Consider the following 18,806-nt stretch of genomic DNA (forward strand, 5'->3'; position numbering starts at 1 on the left):
CCACATATGTTCAAAATCTCTCATACATTGTTATAAACTTTATTAAACAGCCAATTATGTCTTAAAGAAGTGCTTTAAATTGGATCGGAAAAAATACCTTTCTTATTTACTCACATATTTAACATTTCTGGCACTCTTTATTCCTTTATGTACATGCAAGTGTCCATCTGGTGTCCTCTCTTTCCATCTGAAGAACTTCCTAAAACATTTCTTGTAGTGCAGATGTGCTGGAAATAAACTCTACCAGCTTCAGTGGGTCTGAAAAACTCCTTTATCTCCATGGATTTTTTTTTAATATTTTATTTTTAAGTAATATCTACACCCAACATGGTGCTCGAACTTACAACCCCGAGATCATGAGTTGCATGCTCTACTGACTGAGCCAGCCACACACCACTCCATGTTTAAAATATACCTTCATTGGATACTTTTTTCTCTCAGCATTCTAGAGATGTTTTTCTGTCTTCTTCTGAAAACAAAGTTTCAGATCACCCTTAATTATTTTTCTCCTGTCTTTTTTCTTTGATGGCTTTTAATGTCTTCTCATCATCACTAGTTTTCAGCAATTTGATTATGATGTGCTTTAGCATGGTTTTCGTTGCATTTATCTGGCTTCAGGGTCTTCCCACTTTTTTTCAGGTCCCACCTCCTGGGATCTAACTATTCTTTACTACTTTTTTCACTTTTTTTCCCTCTGTGGTCTTCATTTTGGATTATTATTATTTGCATTAAGTTCTTGAACTATTCACAAAATCCATTTAAAAGTCTTTGCTAATTCTATTATCTCTGTAAACTTTTTTTTCCTGGTTACAGATCACCCTATTCTGGTTCTTGTCACATATAGTAGTTTTTGATTGGATGATGGATTGTGAGTAATGCCAGTGAGTATCTCAATATTATCTTTTTTTTTTTTAAGAAGATTGAGATTTGCTCTAGCAAGCAGTTTAGTTATTTGTGGATTGCTTGATTCTTTAAGAATGGTTCCTATTCTTAGTTAGGGTGTGTCAAGAGCAGTACTTACTCTAGATGTAGTTTAACTTTACTACTAAAGGCGTGACCTTTCTGAGTTGCTTATGATTTCCCAGTGATCAATAAACACTCCATTCTGGCTGGCCAGAGCTCAAAAATTCCCTATCAATGTTCAGGTTATACCTTTCTCATTGTTCTTTGTACCACCTTGTATAGTTTCACCAAATTTGTGCACATTTTAGGATTTAGCAAAGGGTCAAGTGAACTCTTATACAGATTTAAAACTTTTTTTGTTTTGTTTTGTTTTTGTCTTTCTTGGCTTGGCTTACTCCTTTTCAGAATTCTGCTTTTCAACTTCCAGGTAACACAGCCTCATTGAATTCTCATATTGCTCTCCTCAACTCAATAAGACTAAATTGTTCTGCTTGAGATACCTGTCCATATACCACATTCCAAAATATGCCTCCAGGCAGAAAGCCAGGGTAGATCTAGGGTAGGATTTATATCATTTTGTCCTCTTTTCTCAGGAATCACATTTTTACACTGCCTGTGGCTCAATGTTTCAAGACAATTATTTCATATATTTTACTCCTTTTTTTTAGTTGTTTATAGCAGGAGAAGTCTGTCTTCTCTTAGCATATTCAGAAACAGAATCTAACAATCTATTTTGACTAATTTTTTTCACTGACTTAGCATAATGGCATAACAGTAATAATAATTAATAATAATATACATACAATGTGTCAGGTACTATAAGAGCCTTTTAAAAATATCTCATTTGTTTATCATAAAAATACTATGAAGGAAGCATTATCAACACCATTTTATGAATGTGGGAAATGGACTTGAAGAAAAGGAATCCCTTGACCAACATCACATAACAATGTGACAAATTTACAACTCAAACAAATCCACATTTGCTTTATTCCGCAGTCTCAACTGTTACAGACATCACTATCTTGCCCTTCAATTGACTTGGTGCTGTGATCTATATAGGCTTTACTTACTTTTTCATATCAACATGGAGATCACATGAGTTGGTTCAATTTATAATTAATAGATTTCATGATTAACTTCCTGAAATGAGAACTGCTTAGAGTAGAAGGGGAGTGGGCTAGAGGGAGAGAAACAGGGAATATCAATCAGTCTTAGATAAAAGTCCTGGGGGAAAGACAGGCCTTAAATTTGAGCTGGGAGAAGCTATACTTGCAATCATAAACTGCTTAAGTGGCTCTTATAAAAATAAGTGTCTACGGGAAGAATCATGAGGCCTAAAAAGACTATTTAAACATCTGGAACAAAGTTCCATTTCTCTATCTCAAGCAAAGCTCTATCTCAAGACAACATTTCAATCTAAAATTTGTGGGGACTTTGGACATTGAAAGAAAATAGAATATCAGCACTTCTATGTCTGATTTTTTTTTTTTTTTGAATGAACTGTCTGCTATATGAAGGTATTTAGTCATAGGTCAGCTGATGCTAAAGCAATCAATGCAATTGTCATTATCAATGGATGACTAGAGTCTGACGACAGTAATATGACATCTTAGGAGCATAAAAATCCATTCACTACGGAAGTAAGAGTCAACGCATATACACAGTGTGCTGTTTTTTAGATTATTCCACTATTCTCCCAACTGTATAAACATAATCACCTGAAATTGCAGACTCTAAACTTCTTGTCCTTGATGATAATGTTTGAAGCAGAAATGAAGCAAGCAGATTTTCAGAGGATGCATTAGCATGGAGATGTAAAGCCAATGACAGCACAAGAGGAAGATCTGAACTCTCCAACTACTGAGCAATAATGTAATACGCACTTACCATTGAACTGGATTTTAAAACTGTTATTTTCTTTTTGGACTGGATTTCCCACAAGATGAAGTTTTTTAAAAACCTCATTATTAGTACATGATAAGCTTAAAATCATATGCTACCCTTAATTAAAGTTGGAAGGTAAAGCAGTTTTTTTATCTTTTCCAAAATTCTATAGAATTTTCTTATAACTTATTCTTTTTCTATCCAACTTTTCAGATTCATTTGAGGGAGAAGAAATTGTTATATAACTAACAAAAAACAAAGAAAAAATTAAAATTGTATGTGAGAAAAAATAATAATTAAATTAAATTAAATTAAATAGAAGTTGAGTACATTTTCCCTCAAAGTTTCTTCAAAACTTTTGATACACTAATATATTCATGGTATAATACTCCTGAAACTATTCTAGAGTATAATTTGAGTACTATTTCTAAATACAAAGTTAGTCCCTTTCTTCTAATTGTAATAGAGAACCCTGTTCATTAATTTCTGTATATCTCAGATATGTAGCCAGACGCACAAAATGATCAATCTTATATAACCATATATAAACACCATGTAACTTTCTCTTACGATTATTCTTCTTAATGAGTTCATATTACTTCATGTTTATATTTTATGCTCAAAATATATTTTGTTGCATATAGAAGACCACAAAGATCACCTTCATGCAATGAGCTACTTGTTTAAGGACTAAATTTTAGAACTGAGGACTAATATTTCTCAGTATTTAAATATTTTCCATGTTTCTCTCTCACAACTTTAGATATCCCCATTTAGAAAAATAGCATTTTACAAGGATCATAGGACAGTAAGCAAAATTTCATTATCACCAAAGTGACCCATGTACTAAGAAAGATGGATAAGAAAAATGTTCACTGTTTTCATGACACACAAGAAAAGGAGTAAGTGCATTTGATGTCTTCTGCAGAAATCATGAGAACTTTTTCTTTAGAGACAGTGACATCTTTAACTCCTAGAACTGACAGCTGGGAGCCTTTCCTATCTGTGCCACTGGCTCACTGTGTCCCTTGGGGACAGTCATCACGACTCTTCAGTTCTCAAATTTAAATGAAAGCACACTTGATAGTGACCCATTCTGTGTATGCTACTACTAGCTGTTGTCTTTGCTAAACAGAAATTGGATGGCCTGTGTAGCATGATTGACAACTGCTCATAAAACAGTCTATCAACCTTATTTTGAAGCACAAAATAAACAGACATGGTTGGGAAAACAAACAATATTTAAAATAAAGTGGTGACACAATGAAATTCTATTTCAGTCAGCTTTTCATCATTTTGTAGAGATGCTAAGAGTAACTTCCTTTGGGGATCAATTAAATTGGTACTGCTATACCAGTTGGTACTGCTATATACTCATGGAGGTGATTCTTTTCTAGGATCTAGGTGAGAGCATCCATAATTAACTCCTGCAGTCTACTTTACAATCTAATAGCTGCCCTCAGACCTACTCAGTAAGTCCCATCAAAGAAGATAATACTCAGAATGGGGATGATTTAAAAGTCTGGCTCCCTGGAGGTGGGAATACTCTCACCCTCCTAGTTTTGAAGAAGCTGCTCTAAAGGATTTTATTAACTACAAAGTCAGTGAAGAATAAATGGATAATTTGTAGGGAAAGGTAGAGAAACTAAGGCCATTTCCAACCTAGCTAGAAAGGACTTCAGGCTCCTTTCATCCTGCTTCCCATTTTACCAGTGAAGAACTTGAACTAAGGCAACAGAGTGACTCCTCTAACTTCAAGGCAGAGTTCACCCATACAAATACCCTCACTCCTACTTACACATGCTCCCTGCTAATGTCCTTGGAAGCAACAAGAGATTCCATATGAGCATTCAACCTTCATTTAGCCCTACATTTCTGTTTGAGCTAGTCTATTAAATGTATAATAGGAAAACAATTTAACTGGAAGGAAACAAAGATAAAGACTTGCTGCTATAATGGATTACCAACATGAATTTTCTGGACACATAAACATTTGCAACCTAGGAGTCTCACTTGTGGTCCGAAACAGGTATCAAATCAAATGGTTTCACTTTCACAATATTAACCAAGATAGTTTCCATTTATCTTAATCATTTATTTAGGGTTATAGCACACACACACACACACACACACACACACACACAAAGGTAATTACACTTATGAAACGGTGGCTAATATAAAAATATAGAATTTAATGTTTCATTGACCCAGAAGTATCAAAGTAAATAACTAAAGAAAAGATTTTTTAAAAATTCTAAGTTAAGCATAAAGAAATCATGCCATTTGAGTAGCTGAAGTCAGCTTTAACTGCTAGGATTTAGTATTAGGAAACTTTTCATAAGAAAAGTGATACCTCAACTGGTAATTTCCAATTGCAATTAAAATACTACAGCTGGAAAAATATACATATTGAATTCATAAAATTCCCAGGAAAACAAGAAAGGAAGTCTTCTCCTTGGTTGAAGCAAATGTGGAAAAGACATTAGGTACTGTCATAATCTAAACTGAAGCCTGATATCTTTGCCCTATTATTAATGTGGAAATAATGACTTAACAGGTAAAAAACAATTGCACAAGACCAGTCTCCAGCTTGTAAAATATTAGAAACTAAGCATCCAAAAGAAGCCTTAAAAAATAAATAATAATGTTACTACTACTAAATAGGTGACATTTGTGTATATACATATATACAACATATATATATTCATTCCAATATGAAAGTGGAAGTAACAGTTTATTTTTTAAGTTTATTTAAATTCTAGTTAGTTAACGTGCAGTGTAATATTAATTTCAGGTGTGCAATATAGTGATTCAACATGGAAATAACAGTTTAAAACAAGCATCAAAAGAAAGCAAATGTCTCTTTGAACAATAAGAACTTATTGATTCATGGAATTATCAGGTCAATGACTGTGTAACCATAAAATATACATTTTTGGTTAATACATTATGAAAGCTTGGAAGCTGGGATGACAAAGTCATTAATTTTTTTCTTAACTCTTATTTTTTTTTTTTAATTTTTTTTTTCAACGCTTATTTATTTTTGGGACAGAGAGAGACAAAGCATGAACGGGGGAGGGTCAGAGAGAGAGGGAGACACAGAATCAGAAACAGGCTCCAGGCTCTGAGCCATCAGCCCAGAGCCCGACGCGGGGCTCGAACTCACGGACCGCGAGATCGTGACCTAGCTGAAGTTGGACGCTCAACCGACCGCGCCACCCAGGCGCCCCTCTTAACTCTTATTTTTTATTATATATTTCTTTTTTTTTTAACTTTTATTTATTTTTTTTTTTAATTTTTTTTCAACGTTTATTTATTTTTGGGACAGAGAGAGACAGAGCATGAACGGGGGGGGGGGGGGGCAGAGAGAGAGGGAGACACAGAATCGGAAACAGGCTCCAGGCTCTGAGCCATCAGCCCAGAGCCCGACGCGGGGCTCGAACTCACGGACCGCGAGATCGTGACCTGGCTGAAGTCGGACGCTTAACCGACTGCGCCACCCAGGCGCCCCTTTATTATATATTTCTTAGGAGTCTAAGGAAAAGTAATTTTTTAACCTTTATAAAAATATCTTGAATTCTCTGAAGAGGACATCACAAAGGAAAGATTAGTAGTTTATCAATATGTGAATACTACCCAATAAACCTCGTTCCCAAACAAGGTAAAAAATAGGAAAAGAAAACCACATATCTTGGATGACCTCTTTACCCAACCTCTGGGAGATAATGGAAGGAAAAAACTGATTTAGGAAAAAAGAAAGACTTGTAAAACCTGAGTCATGGAGCTGAATTTCAGTTGTAAGGATTTTTTTTTCCTTTCTTCTAGTAAGCAATTTGTTTATATTTTACACAAATGCCTTATAAATAAGACTACCTAGTTAAACTTTTTTATATTCTTCTGATGTTCCTTAGTCTACTGCTATCCTTCCAGGCATTAACCTATGGATTGGCTCAAATAACTTTCAATTTGACATTTAATTTTGCTGATTTCTTTTCATCTGATTTCCATTTTTGTAAAAACAAAGCATCAATATGATTCTATTGTCTCTTTTCTCCATGAAAGCATATCTCATCATGTTGATAGTGAAACTGTTAAACAGGAGCATCCCTGAATCTTTAGGGGTGGGATTAGAGGAGATAATCATTTAGTAACGTCTCTTGGTAAGAATTACGTCCTTTATGTTATCACCCAAATATCAATCTCCTCCATTAGGCTGGGAATTCTAGGACACTCATTTAACTTCTTTGTATTCTTTAGCTGGTAGGTACTAAAGAAATGTCTGTTGACTACTTATATCTTTATTTTCCTACCTAACATGGCTCTCATTATTTCACTGTAAAAAAAAATCAGTGTGTTCCAAAGCACTTACCATTTGCCCAATTTTTCCCAACCATTCTTTTCTATTACACACCATTTGTGAAGAATCGGTAGCTGACATATATGTTTGATTTTCAAGACTTACCTATACTCCACCAACCTATTGAACCAAACAATTTCAGCACATATCATTTTTGTTGCAAGGATACCCTAAAAGACTTCTCCCTCTACAAAGAAAGTGGTAGACGTACTATTGGGAGAATTCTTCCTGAGGAAGCAGATTCAGCATTTCTCTAAGAAGTTTAGAGTTTCAAGAGACCAAACACAGTAGAGAAATTCCCATATCTCACAGTTTGCAGATTGGTATGGAGAAATGAGTTATCCCAACAGGAAGGAGCCAAGGGATCTGGGGTTGAACTGTCTAAGAGGAGATCTGAGTGCACACAAAAGTAAACTCAAGTTTTGTTGGTCTCAGAAGCCCCTTATCAGTCTCTTACAGTTTCTGTCCCACACATATTCAAAATGCCTATGCAGGATGAGACCCTTCTGCTAACCTCATCTTAAAGGCAGAATTACATGACTCCCTCTGTGTCTCAGAAAATGGCTTGTTTCTAGATGTTTCCAGTAAATGTAGGGTAACTTTAGATGACATTCTACATAGGATTACATCTTTTTTTACTGAATAATGAGGATGGTAATTTTTACAGAAAAACATATTCAATTTTAAAAGAAATGTCTTCAGTAAAAGGAACATGGAGTGCTTAATAAGCACACATAATTAAAGCTGGATCTGTTACATGGATGATGAGATCATGTAGCCAAATGAGTATGGGCCAGAACCTAGGTTTTCAAGGGTGAATCAGACCATGAATCTATCATAAGTTGCCTAGTTAAGAAAAATTTGTGAAATTGATATTTTGGGGTCTGATAGATCTGAGTTTGAAATGATTCCTCCTTCTTATAATGACCTCTGAGATCTTCAAGAAGTTAATGACTAGGAACTTACTTTACTCATCTAGAAAAATAAAATAATACCTATCTGAAAGGGTTGTTATAAAAATTAAATGTGATTAAAGAAAGAAGAGGGTTAAAAAAAGCCAGTTGCCAAAAATATATATAGTATGATTTATCTCCCCTTCCTTCCTTCTTTCCTTTCTCCTTTTTCTAAAGCAAAAATCAAATCAAAAATCTATGAGACTAGATATATTGAGGATTCTAAGGGCTTCAGAGAATCATAAGTGGTCTGGTTTGTCTAAGAACTAAGGTCTTTGCTTTGCTGCCTAGGATACAGACAGAGAGACTGGAGAAGATTACAAATGTTTGGGTGTGCCCTGAGCAGAAGGAGGGCATGGACAGTACTTTTAGAACATCTCTCTTTCCTATGTCATTAATTTTCTTGCCCCTGGATCACTCTCCTCAGTTTACAAACACTCTGTTGTTTTTCATATCTTAAAAAAACAACTCTTCCCACTCTAGCTATTGCCTATTTCTAAGTTCCCCTTTATGGCCAAACTCTTCCCCCTTAGCTTTGTTGTACACTCTCTCTAATTCCTCTACTCTCATTCTCTTTTGAATTCATGCTAATCAGGCCATTGTGCTACTACTCCACCTAAACTGTTCTTAGGGGAGTCACAAATGATTGTTACTTTGCAAAATACTGTGGTAATTCACATACTCATCTTGGTCTTGGTAACATTTGACACAGTTGATTTCTCTCTTCCTTTGACTTTCAGGACACACTCTCCCAGTTTTCTTCCCTGTCACCAGCTGCTTTCAGTCTTCTGATTTGGTTTCTCCTCATCTCCCCATCCTCTTACAGTTTACAAGTCTCAGGATTCTGTTGGAATCCTGTGCCTTCCATTGGTGATACCATTTATTTTTGGCATTAAATGTCATATACAGATTTATAACTCCAAATTTATCTCTCTGACCCAAATTCTTCCCATGAGATCCAGATCTTTTATATCCAAATGCCTGCTTCTAGCCTCCCCACTTGGATGGCTAATAGGTAACTCTGACTTAACATGACTAAAGCCTAACCTCTGGTAGGCTAAACCCTTGCTTCTCTACAGTTTATGTCATCTCAGGGAAATGACAATTCCAACATGTAGTTGGTCAGGATGAGTCCTCCTTGACTCCTCTCTGGCTCTCATTCCTTTCATCCAATCCATAAGCAAGTCTTCTTGGTTCCACCTTCTAGATACATCCAGAATCTGACCATTCCTGACTGCTTCCATTGCTACCATCCAGGCCCATGCTGTCATCATCCCTCTCATACTTTCATAACCTCCTTTCCAGTTCCTTGCCTTCCTGGGAGGTATTGTCCAGAAGCCAGAGTGATCCTTTTTATTTTTTTTTTTTTAATGTTTATTTCTTTATTTTGAGAGAGATGTTAGCAGAGCCGGATGCAGGGCTCAAACCCACGAACAGTGAGATCATGACCTGAGCCGAAACCAACAGTCCAACGCTTAACTGACTGAGCCACCCATGTGCCCCCAGAGGGATCCTTTTTAAATGTGGTTTGCTTGAAACCCTTTAGAAACTTCCTATAGCACTTAAAGTCAAAGTCTTTATCAAGGCCTACTTTGCATGCATACATGCACACACTATATGCGCACGCACACACACACACACACACACACACACACACTCCATACTCCCTATATACTCCCTATTCTACCCCTTGCTTTTATTTCTCCTTATCATTATATAATTTTCAAATTTATTCCATTTAGTGTCTGCCTCCCTCCTCTCAACATACACAAGAATATAAACTTTGTAGGGGCAGGAGTGTTTAGCTGTTCTATTCACTGATATACCTTTTGTGCTTAAAACAGTGCCTGGCACACAGTGGGTACTCAACAAATATGTATTAAATTAATGAATAGATGAATCAATTTCATGTTATGAGGATTCTACATATTTGCATATCTGATACACCTGGTCATACAAAGCATTAATATCCTCTTATCAGCACATCCCAAATGAAACTTTATAAAATGAAAATATTATTGACCAATTAAACTGTATCATGTCTTAGTGCTTCCAAAAATATTTCTTCTTTTTAAAAGGCAATTTTTTAAACATTTATTCATTTATTTTGGGAGAGACAGAGACAGTGTGAGTTGGGGAGGGGAAGAGAGAGAGGGAGACAGAGAATCCCAAGCAGGCCCCACACCATCAGCGTGGAGCCTGATGTGGGGCTCGAACCCATGAAACCATGAGATAGTGACCTGAGCCAAAACCAAGAGTCAGGTGTTTAACTGGCTGAGCCACCCAGTGAGTAAGTCTACTCTCTCCATTATCTCTCAGCTAGAATGCCTCAGCCCTCATCTAACCTGTCAGAGCTTCTCTCCCTTCACCTACTTTTCCCTTAAACATTCCCTAGATCATTTATATACATTACATCCTCCAACTGGGCGGACCTAGAGCATCAGAGCAACTAATGCACAATCAGCATTTGTGCCAAGCACTGAGATATATATTTTGCACACATTATGTCATTTGGAGTTCATAATAGCACCCAAAGGGAAGTACCATCATCACCCTGATTTTGCAGAATGGGAAAAAGATACTTAGATTTGGTGAAATAACTCTTCATCTCAACACAGTAAATGACAGACTTGGAACTCTGTAAGTTCGCTTAGCTATCAGCTAATACAAATAACCTTCAAACTTATTAAAAATATTAATTTCCAGGGCACATCCCTGGAGGCTGCCATTCATCAGGATCTGGGTGGAGCTGGGAATCTGTGTCTTTAACAAGAGCTCCAGGCAATTCTTGTCATAAGTCTGAAAAAGACTACATTAATTATTCTGCCTCTCAGTCAGGAGTTTGATAATTACAAATTGAAAATGACAAAGAGAACTGCTGATTTCTAGAGTGCTCCCTACACTCACCCCTGCTAATCAAGATGAAAGCCCTTGTCAACAGGTACAACTGGTACAACTGGTCATCACAGGTGTGTGTTTGTTGTTGTATTTAAATTTTATTTATTTTCTCTATGAGCGACAGTCAACAAGTTCTTCTAGCACATTTCACTCCCTCCTATTAGGGCCTTTACTAATATGATACTCAAAACTGTAACTGAAAAGAAAGAAAAGGATTCTAAATTAGTTAAGTTTTTTACAGAAGTTGTTTACATCATGTGCGCCTTTTCTTACCTTCTTTGTGTATGCACCCTGATCTCTCATCGAGGCATCAGGCAGTGAGATACATGGAGGGCTGTAGCTCTCAGCTCTGAGCCACAGATGATGAAGCATCCATAGAAAGGCTGATGAAAGGTCTGTGGCCTTCACACTGACTCAGTTCCTTTCCTTACTGTGGAGACAAATAAAGAAATTGGCAAAATACACAGCTACACATGAACACATGTGTAAAATATAATTTTTGTATAATTGTGTAAAAATATAATTAAAATAACAGTCAAAGAAGAAAGCATTCGTTGTGTTAAAAAGACCATGAACTTTTAAGCTGGTGAGATTCAAGAATAAATTCCCCTACTTCTGGTTTGATAAAACCCCAGAATCTTCACTGACAAGAAATGTCATTGTAATGAAATATATTAGTGGAAAACATTTTGAGACTAATGGCTGGATTAGACAGATTCTGGGGTTAAAATGGGTTTTGCAACAAAGGAAGAACCATAGTTAAGCAGCTTTCTCACTTGGGGCTCTTCTCATATGTTCTGATGACTTATATTCTAATCTCTAAAAGAAAGAAATCAATGTAACCTCATTTTGCGCTTTGTCTTCTAAGTGTAAGATTTGCCTCTGGCTAGCAATTATACATGTTAATGAGATGAATCATGACACATTTCTCCTATTAATAATCATTCAGATCCACTCTCAATTCTACAAACTAACCACATACCAACCTTTTAGTATGTTCTAATCAATAGTCTTCACACGCACACAATTCATGATTAAGAGGGGTAGGATTTGTTTTCCATATTATTCTTTCCTTACAAACTACATTACTTAGTTTCTTGAACAATGGGCTATAAAATGAGGTTCCTTCAGTTCTTATCTTGGCTACCTAATCCCTTGGCCTTGATTTTGTATTTGACAAGCTGCCTACCCAGGCTGTATCTCAATTCCCATTGGTAAAGTGAGAAAAGCATCTCAAACAACTCACCAAGTAACTGAGAAGAGTTTCCAATAAAGAACTTCAAGGGGTGTGCAACACTCATATTTGCATGGGCTCTTATTAATGCATAGCACTAGGTTGAACCCAAGGATCCAATTTCAAAAGAGCAACAGAGCAATAGCAGGGGTGGGCAGTGAGCTCCATCTTTGTAAAGGCCTGTGTGAGTTGAAAGTTTCCTAAGTCTCGAAAGCTTTAATACAAGCACTAGAAAGATTCTGTGCATGTAGATCAAGAGAGTCGTAATATGAAATTATAGAGAAAAACAATTCAAAATTAACAAAGAATTTTTTAAAAATCTGGATATGGTATTATGGCATCACACACAAACATGTACATACATAAAATGTAACAGGCATAATGAGAAAAGGAAATGACACTGGATAAGCAAAAACACAGAAAATTACTTGAATAAACATAGTATAACATTATTATAATCTCCTTGATGAAATCAATGATTAGAAAACATTTATTAATAATCTTTAATATTCTGGCTTCCTTCATTCCTCCATTTAATTTAAAATTATTGGACACCTTCTACTTGCTAACTGCTAGGGAAATAACAGTAATGTGAAGTTGAGGTCCCTACCTTAATGGAATGTACTGGCAGTAAAAGAGCTTGTTTTAGAATTTAAAAAAGTACTTTACAATTTGCTAAAAAAATGTATTAAATCAAACTATAAATAAACAGTTCCTACCCTTAGGTATAAGTATTCTAAATGACAATAACACATTAACATGCAATACTTTGCTAAAACCCACTTTTAAAAAACCTTAATAATTTTTCTAAGAGTAAAGACCAGGAGAAAATACTAAAGAGGAAAGAAGTGTTACTTATTGCAGGCTTTTGGTCCAGGGCATGGGGTCGAATGGGTGGTGCCATGCAAGTCAGAGGTTCTTTATGTGAAAGAAGGCAGTAAGCATGATTTCCCATGATCCATGACACATGCAGTAGTGACATCTAGGAAACGAACACACAAAATAAATATGTAGCACATGGGTTAGGAACACAGATTCTGGAGTCAGACTCCCTGTCTGAATGTTGACTTGGACACTCAGAATCTACACAACCCTGAGTCATATAAACTCTGGATCTCAGTTCCCTCACCTATAAAATGCAAAGAGCTGTGACCACCTGTGGTACATTGGAAAAATGGGCTCAGTCCTTTATTCCTCCATATATCCACACCCATTTTGGCTCTGCCTATCAAAAAGAAAAGTCTAGTTCCCTTCCCCTTAATTACAAACCGGCTTTCTGTCCACTTTGGCCAATAGAATTCACTGACAGTGATACTGCATAAGTTCCAAGGACAAGCCTCAAGGGACTTTGCTCTCCAGTACTCTTTTCCAAGTCCCTGCATCCTCCTTGTGAACACAATGCTACCCTCACGTGAACATGATGCTGGATGATGAGCAATCACATTGGCTAGAATGAGTGAGTCAGCCCCAGTGGTCCCAGCTGAGACTGCAGAAATATAGCAGAACTCAGCAGAAAGTATTAAAGCTCCCTACCTGACCCACAGCTGACAGAAGACACACTAGCCCCGCCTAGAACAGCAGAACTGCCCAGCTGACCCACAAAATAGTGATTGATATTAAATGATTATGGCTTGAAGCTACTAGGTTTCAGGATGGTTTCAAACACTTCAAAAGGTAACAAACACCTCAGATAGGGTCAATGTGAGGATTAAGTAAATTCAAACAGTGCCTGATATAACAGCACTATGTATGTACTCACTATTGTTATAAAGGAGATGAATTTCAAAACTGAGACAATTTGCCAAAGGACCTCTAAATCAAAGCCAGCTGCACTTCTTGTTGGCTTTGCATGCTGGTGATGGATAGTGGCATGGTGGCTGTGAACATGACATTTAGCAGTCAGGCTCAGATCTCTGGGGTCTCCTAACTTTCTGTACAAGTGATTTGCATCAGAAAAATAATGCTTGTCTAAATAGCTTCAAATTCACTCACTAATTGGCTAGGTGGAGGAAATTAAAATTGTATAAAGTAAAGGATCAGGGAAACCAACTGTTTGATCATCACTTTTAGTCTTCCCAAGAGTCTGGTTATAATCTTTACTTCTATTAATCACATATAAGCAACCTCTCAAAGTGAATAATTCAGACATAAACCTGGGAGATAATTTTATGAATATGTTCATAATATTCATCAGTCCCAGATTCCTGGTGTCCTCAGACCAGCAGCATAAATACAGTGATTATTTTTGGCCAGAAGTCCTTGGTACCCCATAGTGTTTAATCAACAATATTATTTTTAATAGCTCCTTTAGCTATGTCATGATTAGTTTTTACTTTGTCTCAAGGCTTAATACTGACTTACATGTCCTTTTCAATCCATTATGATGAGGGGAAATTGTCTTATACATGTGCACAAGATGAACTATGAATATCAATCAATTTTATGAATTTCAATATGACATTCTTATCTTTCCTTTACTAAACTTAGCTCTTGGGAATTTCAGAGCTTTTTACAGATGATCCAAATGCCCTTTGGTGACTGCCACACATATCTTCTTCTATAATGTTGGTACTTTTGGTTAATGTCTTCTTTTGTAAGTATAAAAATTCATTGCAGAGAACATTAGTTATCTGTTTCTCTTTCTCAAAGAATGTAAATCAATTTGAGGTGTAGTTTCTATCTTTCTACCCAACTTAATGACTTGCTAAATATAGAAATTTCACATCCAAGTAAGGAAGTTTTGATTTAATTACAATGTTTTTTTAAAGGCAAAATGATCTTATTCTCCTTAAAAAACCAATATCATCAGCAATTATCAGATTGTACAATAAACAGCTGTTTCACTCCATCCTAGATTCTATCCTTCTAAAAGTTTTGTGTACTGGAAGCCCATCACACACATAAAATATTTACTGCCCAAATAACAATATATTGGGGAATTTATAGAGTTAGCAGGTAAAAATAAATTCACAAAACTAGCACTGCAAATAATTTTAGCTCTAGAATTTCTTTTTTAAACACTTTTTGAAGAATTTATAAGTATTATGGGATTTACCAACTAACATGTTCCTCACTTTGGAATTCCATGTGATTATACCACATTGAGACAAATTTTTCACCTATTAGTGGGCAGGCAGCTCATGTAAACATTCAGATGGAAGCCTTTTGTGGTTTGGTGAAGAACTGGAAGAATAGGGGGGAGAATCTTCTGATAGGTTCCTAAGTTTCTTTGGACTGGACTTTTCACTTGCGCTGAAGTAAAAAATACATAATGCATCCATACACCATGGTCTTTTATATATACCATCATTATTTCTTTAGTATTTCTGAGAAATACTAAAAATTATTTAAGAAAAATAATTTCTTAAATTATTTTTAGAAAACCATGGGAAAGCGAAGGTTCAACTGGCCCCACTGACCCCACAGTTATGGAGACCTAATTTCTATGGTCTACCAAACAGCTGGTTCCAGTAGTGGGCCAAGAAGAGACAGAACAAGATTTTATTCTTCCTGGAATAATAGTAGGCAACTTGGGAGAGAAACCACCAAACATCACAGGATCTTGGACTCTGACTGTAAGAGATTTTAAAGAATAAAGCCTGACACCTGTTTTTCATTCTCCAGTCAAAAGACTGGGTTAAAACCTAAATTACATGAAATCTTCAAAATATTCCCTTTTCCCTCTTAGAAAATGGCCTACAAAGCCCTATGCTGTCATCTCCACCTCAACCTTTGGCCTCATTTTCTGTTACTTTTGCACACTGATGTGCCTCTAGCCACATCAGCTTCCTGGACAAGACGTACTTCTACTGGGAGATGTTTGCATGAACAGTGCTCTCTCTCTACCTGGAACTCCCTGCTCTCACCATCTGCACAGGGGGCATGCTCTTATCTTTTGAGATCTTTCTCCAAGTTACAGTGAGGCTTTTCCCTGACCACCCTAGTTAAAACCAAAAAGCAAAAATCTACCCTCTGCATTTTCTATCTCTTCTGTTTTATTTTTTGCAGACCCCTTACCACCTTTTCACATACCTTATTATGTATTCATTATATTAGATGCTTGCCTTTCCCCACCAGAATGCCTGCTCCATGAGCTCCATCTCTATCTTTCGCTGCTATATTCCCAGAGCCAACAGTACTATCTGGCATACAATAGGCACCCAATACATATTGCATGAATAAATGAGTGAACAACCCATGTTCAAAGTCGCTAATAATTTTCACAGAGTCATACCCTGGAATTTAGTAACCGAGCAGGACTAGACACAGATTTTTCTGACATATCCTTTACAAAAATTAAATAATATGACAGTAGCATGTTCAAAAGACTTTGAGATAATATAGGTACCAGTCTGAAACATAAGCCTCCTAATATTTATATAGACCTTTTATAATCAAAAAGCAAACTTACACTAGCACTCTTTTAATTCTCCTGACTACCCTATCAGGCATAAATTAATGTCTCTATTTTACAGATTATAAACTTGATGCTCAAAGAGATTTAAAAGAAAGGTTAAGATACAATGAGATCTATTAAGCATGGTCCCCTTCCCTCTGAAACACTTCATTTGGCAAAAAAAGATACACTGCAGATTTCCACTGAATATAGTTCTCCTAGTACCAAATTTAAAAATGCAGTCCAATGTGCCCATAACATTTCAGATAAATTCTTAAGGCATAAAGCAAGTGTTCCATTAGTATCAGTCATCTGGATTTCATCCCTCATTTTGCCATAAGCTTTTATGAACATAATTCTGAGGTCCAAAAATAGTTGTATAACAAAATAGTTTACTTTTCTTCTTCATACATATTTTGATTTTAAGTTTGTGTGTGTGTAATTTGTTTTGTTTCAGTTTGAGAGGATTTACCAGTCTTTTAAAGCATCCAGGCCTACTTTGAACAAATCCAATCACCCAAAAAGGTCAGTATATTTAAAAAAAACAAAACAAAACAAACAACAACAACAAAACCACTCAAGGAAAATAAAAAGAAACAGGAAGGAGAAAGGGCAAATAATTAAAAAAAAATAATTAGCTGGGGAAAATGCAAAAGTTATTCCATTAAATTCTAACAATTTTCAATGAATTACCTGCCTGTAGGCTGCAGGAAGATTGGTTTTACAAGCAACCTGTACTTCTGTCAATTTTCTGCCCTAGGAGAGAAAACCTTAGTAGTGTCTCATCTTACAGTCCAAAGGGTCAGGTGGAGGATTTCATTGAGTTCATTATACAGTATACAGGTCCCAGCAGAAGCAGAGCCTGAAATGGATAAGCTTTGTTGAATCATAGAGACAATCTATTGTATTCCCAGGTGCTATGACTTTACTCTTCCTGGTAGCTGAGCATCGTCATGGCTTGCACTTCACAAGACTGAGAAATGGAGGAAAGAAGGCTCCCAGAAAGGCTTGTATAGAGAGCACGGCCAAAGGACTCTCCTGTTATTTTAACTGGTTGTGTCAGTTGTTTTATTTGGCATCTCACTTTAGATTTTTATAAAACTTAGTGCACAAGATGACTGCCTGGGGGTTGACCACCATGTGAGTATTAAGTGCTATAGAAAAAAAGGAAACTGATCATTAATGAAGTTAATTCAAATTATTTTATTTTTAAAGTTTATTTATTTCGAGAAAGAGAGAAAGAGAGTGAGAGTGGAGGAGGGGCAGAGAAGGAAGGAGAGAGAGATAGAGAGAGAGAGACAGAGAGAGAGAGAGAATCCCAAGCAGGCTTCGTACAGTCAGCACAGAGCCTGTTGTGGGGCTTGAACTCCCCAACCGTGAGATCATGACCTGAGCAGAAGTTGAACACTTAACTGACTGAGTCACTCAGGCACCTCCAAATAATTTTAAAAGTAAGTAACTGAAACAAAAGAAAACAAGCTATAATGGTAAACTAAAAAAAAAAAAAAAAAAAAAAAAAAAAAAAAAAAAAAAATTCCTAGAGTATTATCAAAGAGAGATATCTCTTTGCTAAACATTCTAGGAATGTGATTTGCATTCATGGTTTGTGACATCTCCACATTATTTCCAGTGGCTTATAAACTATTAATGTGCCTGGGTTAGATACTGGCATTTTTCCTCTTAAATGCACCCCAACGAAGCAGATACAAACATCCAACATTTTTGCTGAGTATAGTCCTTGTGTCTACTTGTGAGACATTCTTTGGACTGTGAAGATATGAAATTTACCAGATTTGATGACTCTAAGAATTAGAAAATCTGGGCCTACAAGATATACTCAATATACCTTTTTAAAAAATGTTTTATTTTTTGTTATTGAGAGAGAGAGAAAGAGAGAGAGAGAGAGAGTGCACACAACCAAGGGAAGGGCAGAGAAAGAGGGGGACAGAGGATCTGAAGCTTGCTCTGAACTGACAGCAGTGACCTGATGTGGGGCTTGAACTCACAAAATATGAGATCATGACCTGAGTTGAAGACAGATGCTCAACTGACTGAGCTACCCAGGTGCCCCAAGATATACTCAAGATACCTTAAGCAAATGCCTCTACACCATGGCTGGATGGAATACTCTTTTAAAATCCAACCAAATAAAAATTTCTCCCAATGCCAAATGACAAC

This window comes from Leopardus geoffroyi, chromosome B2 (genome assembly GCF_018350155.1).
Source record: "Leopardus geoffroyi isolate Oge1 chromosome B2, O.geoffroyi_Oge1_pat1.0, whole genome shotgun sequence".
Lineage (NCBI taxonomy): Eukaryota > Metazoa > Chordata > Mammalia > Carnivora > Felidae > Leopardus > Leopardus geoffroyi.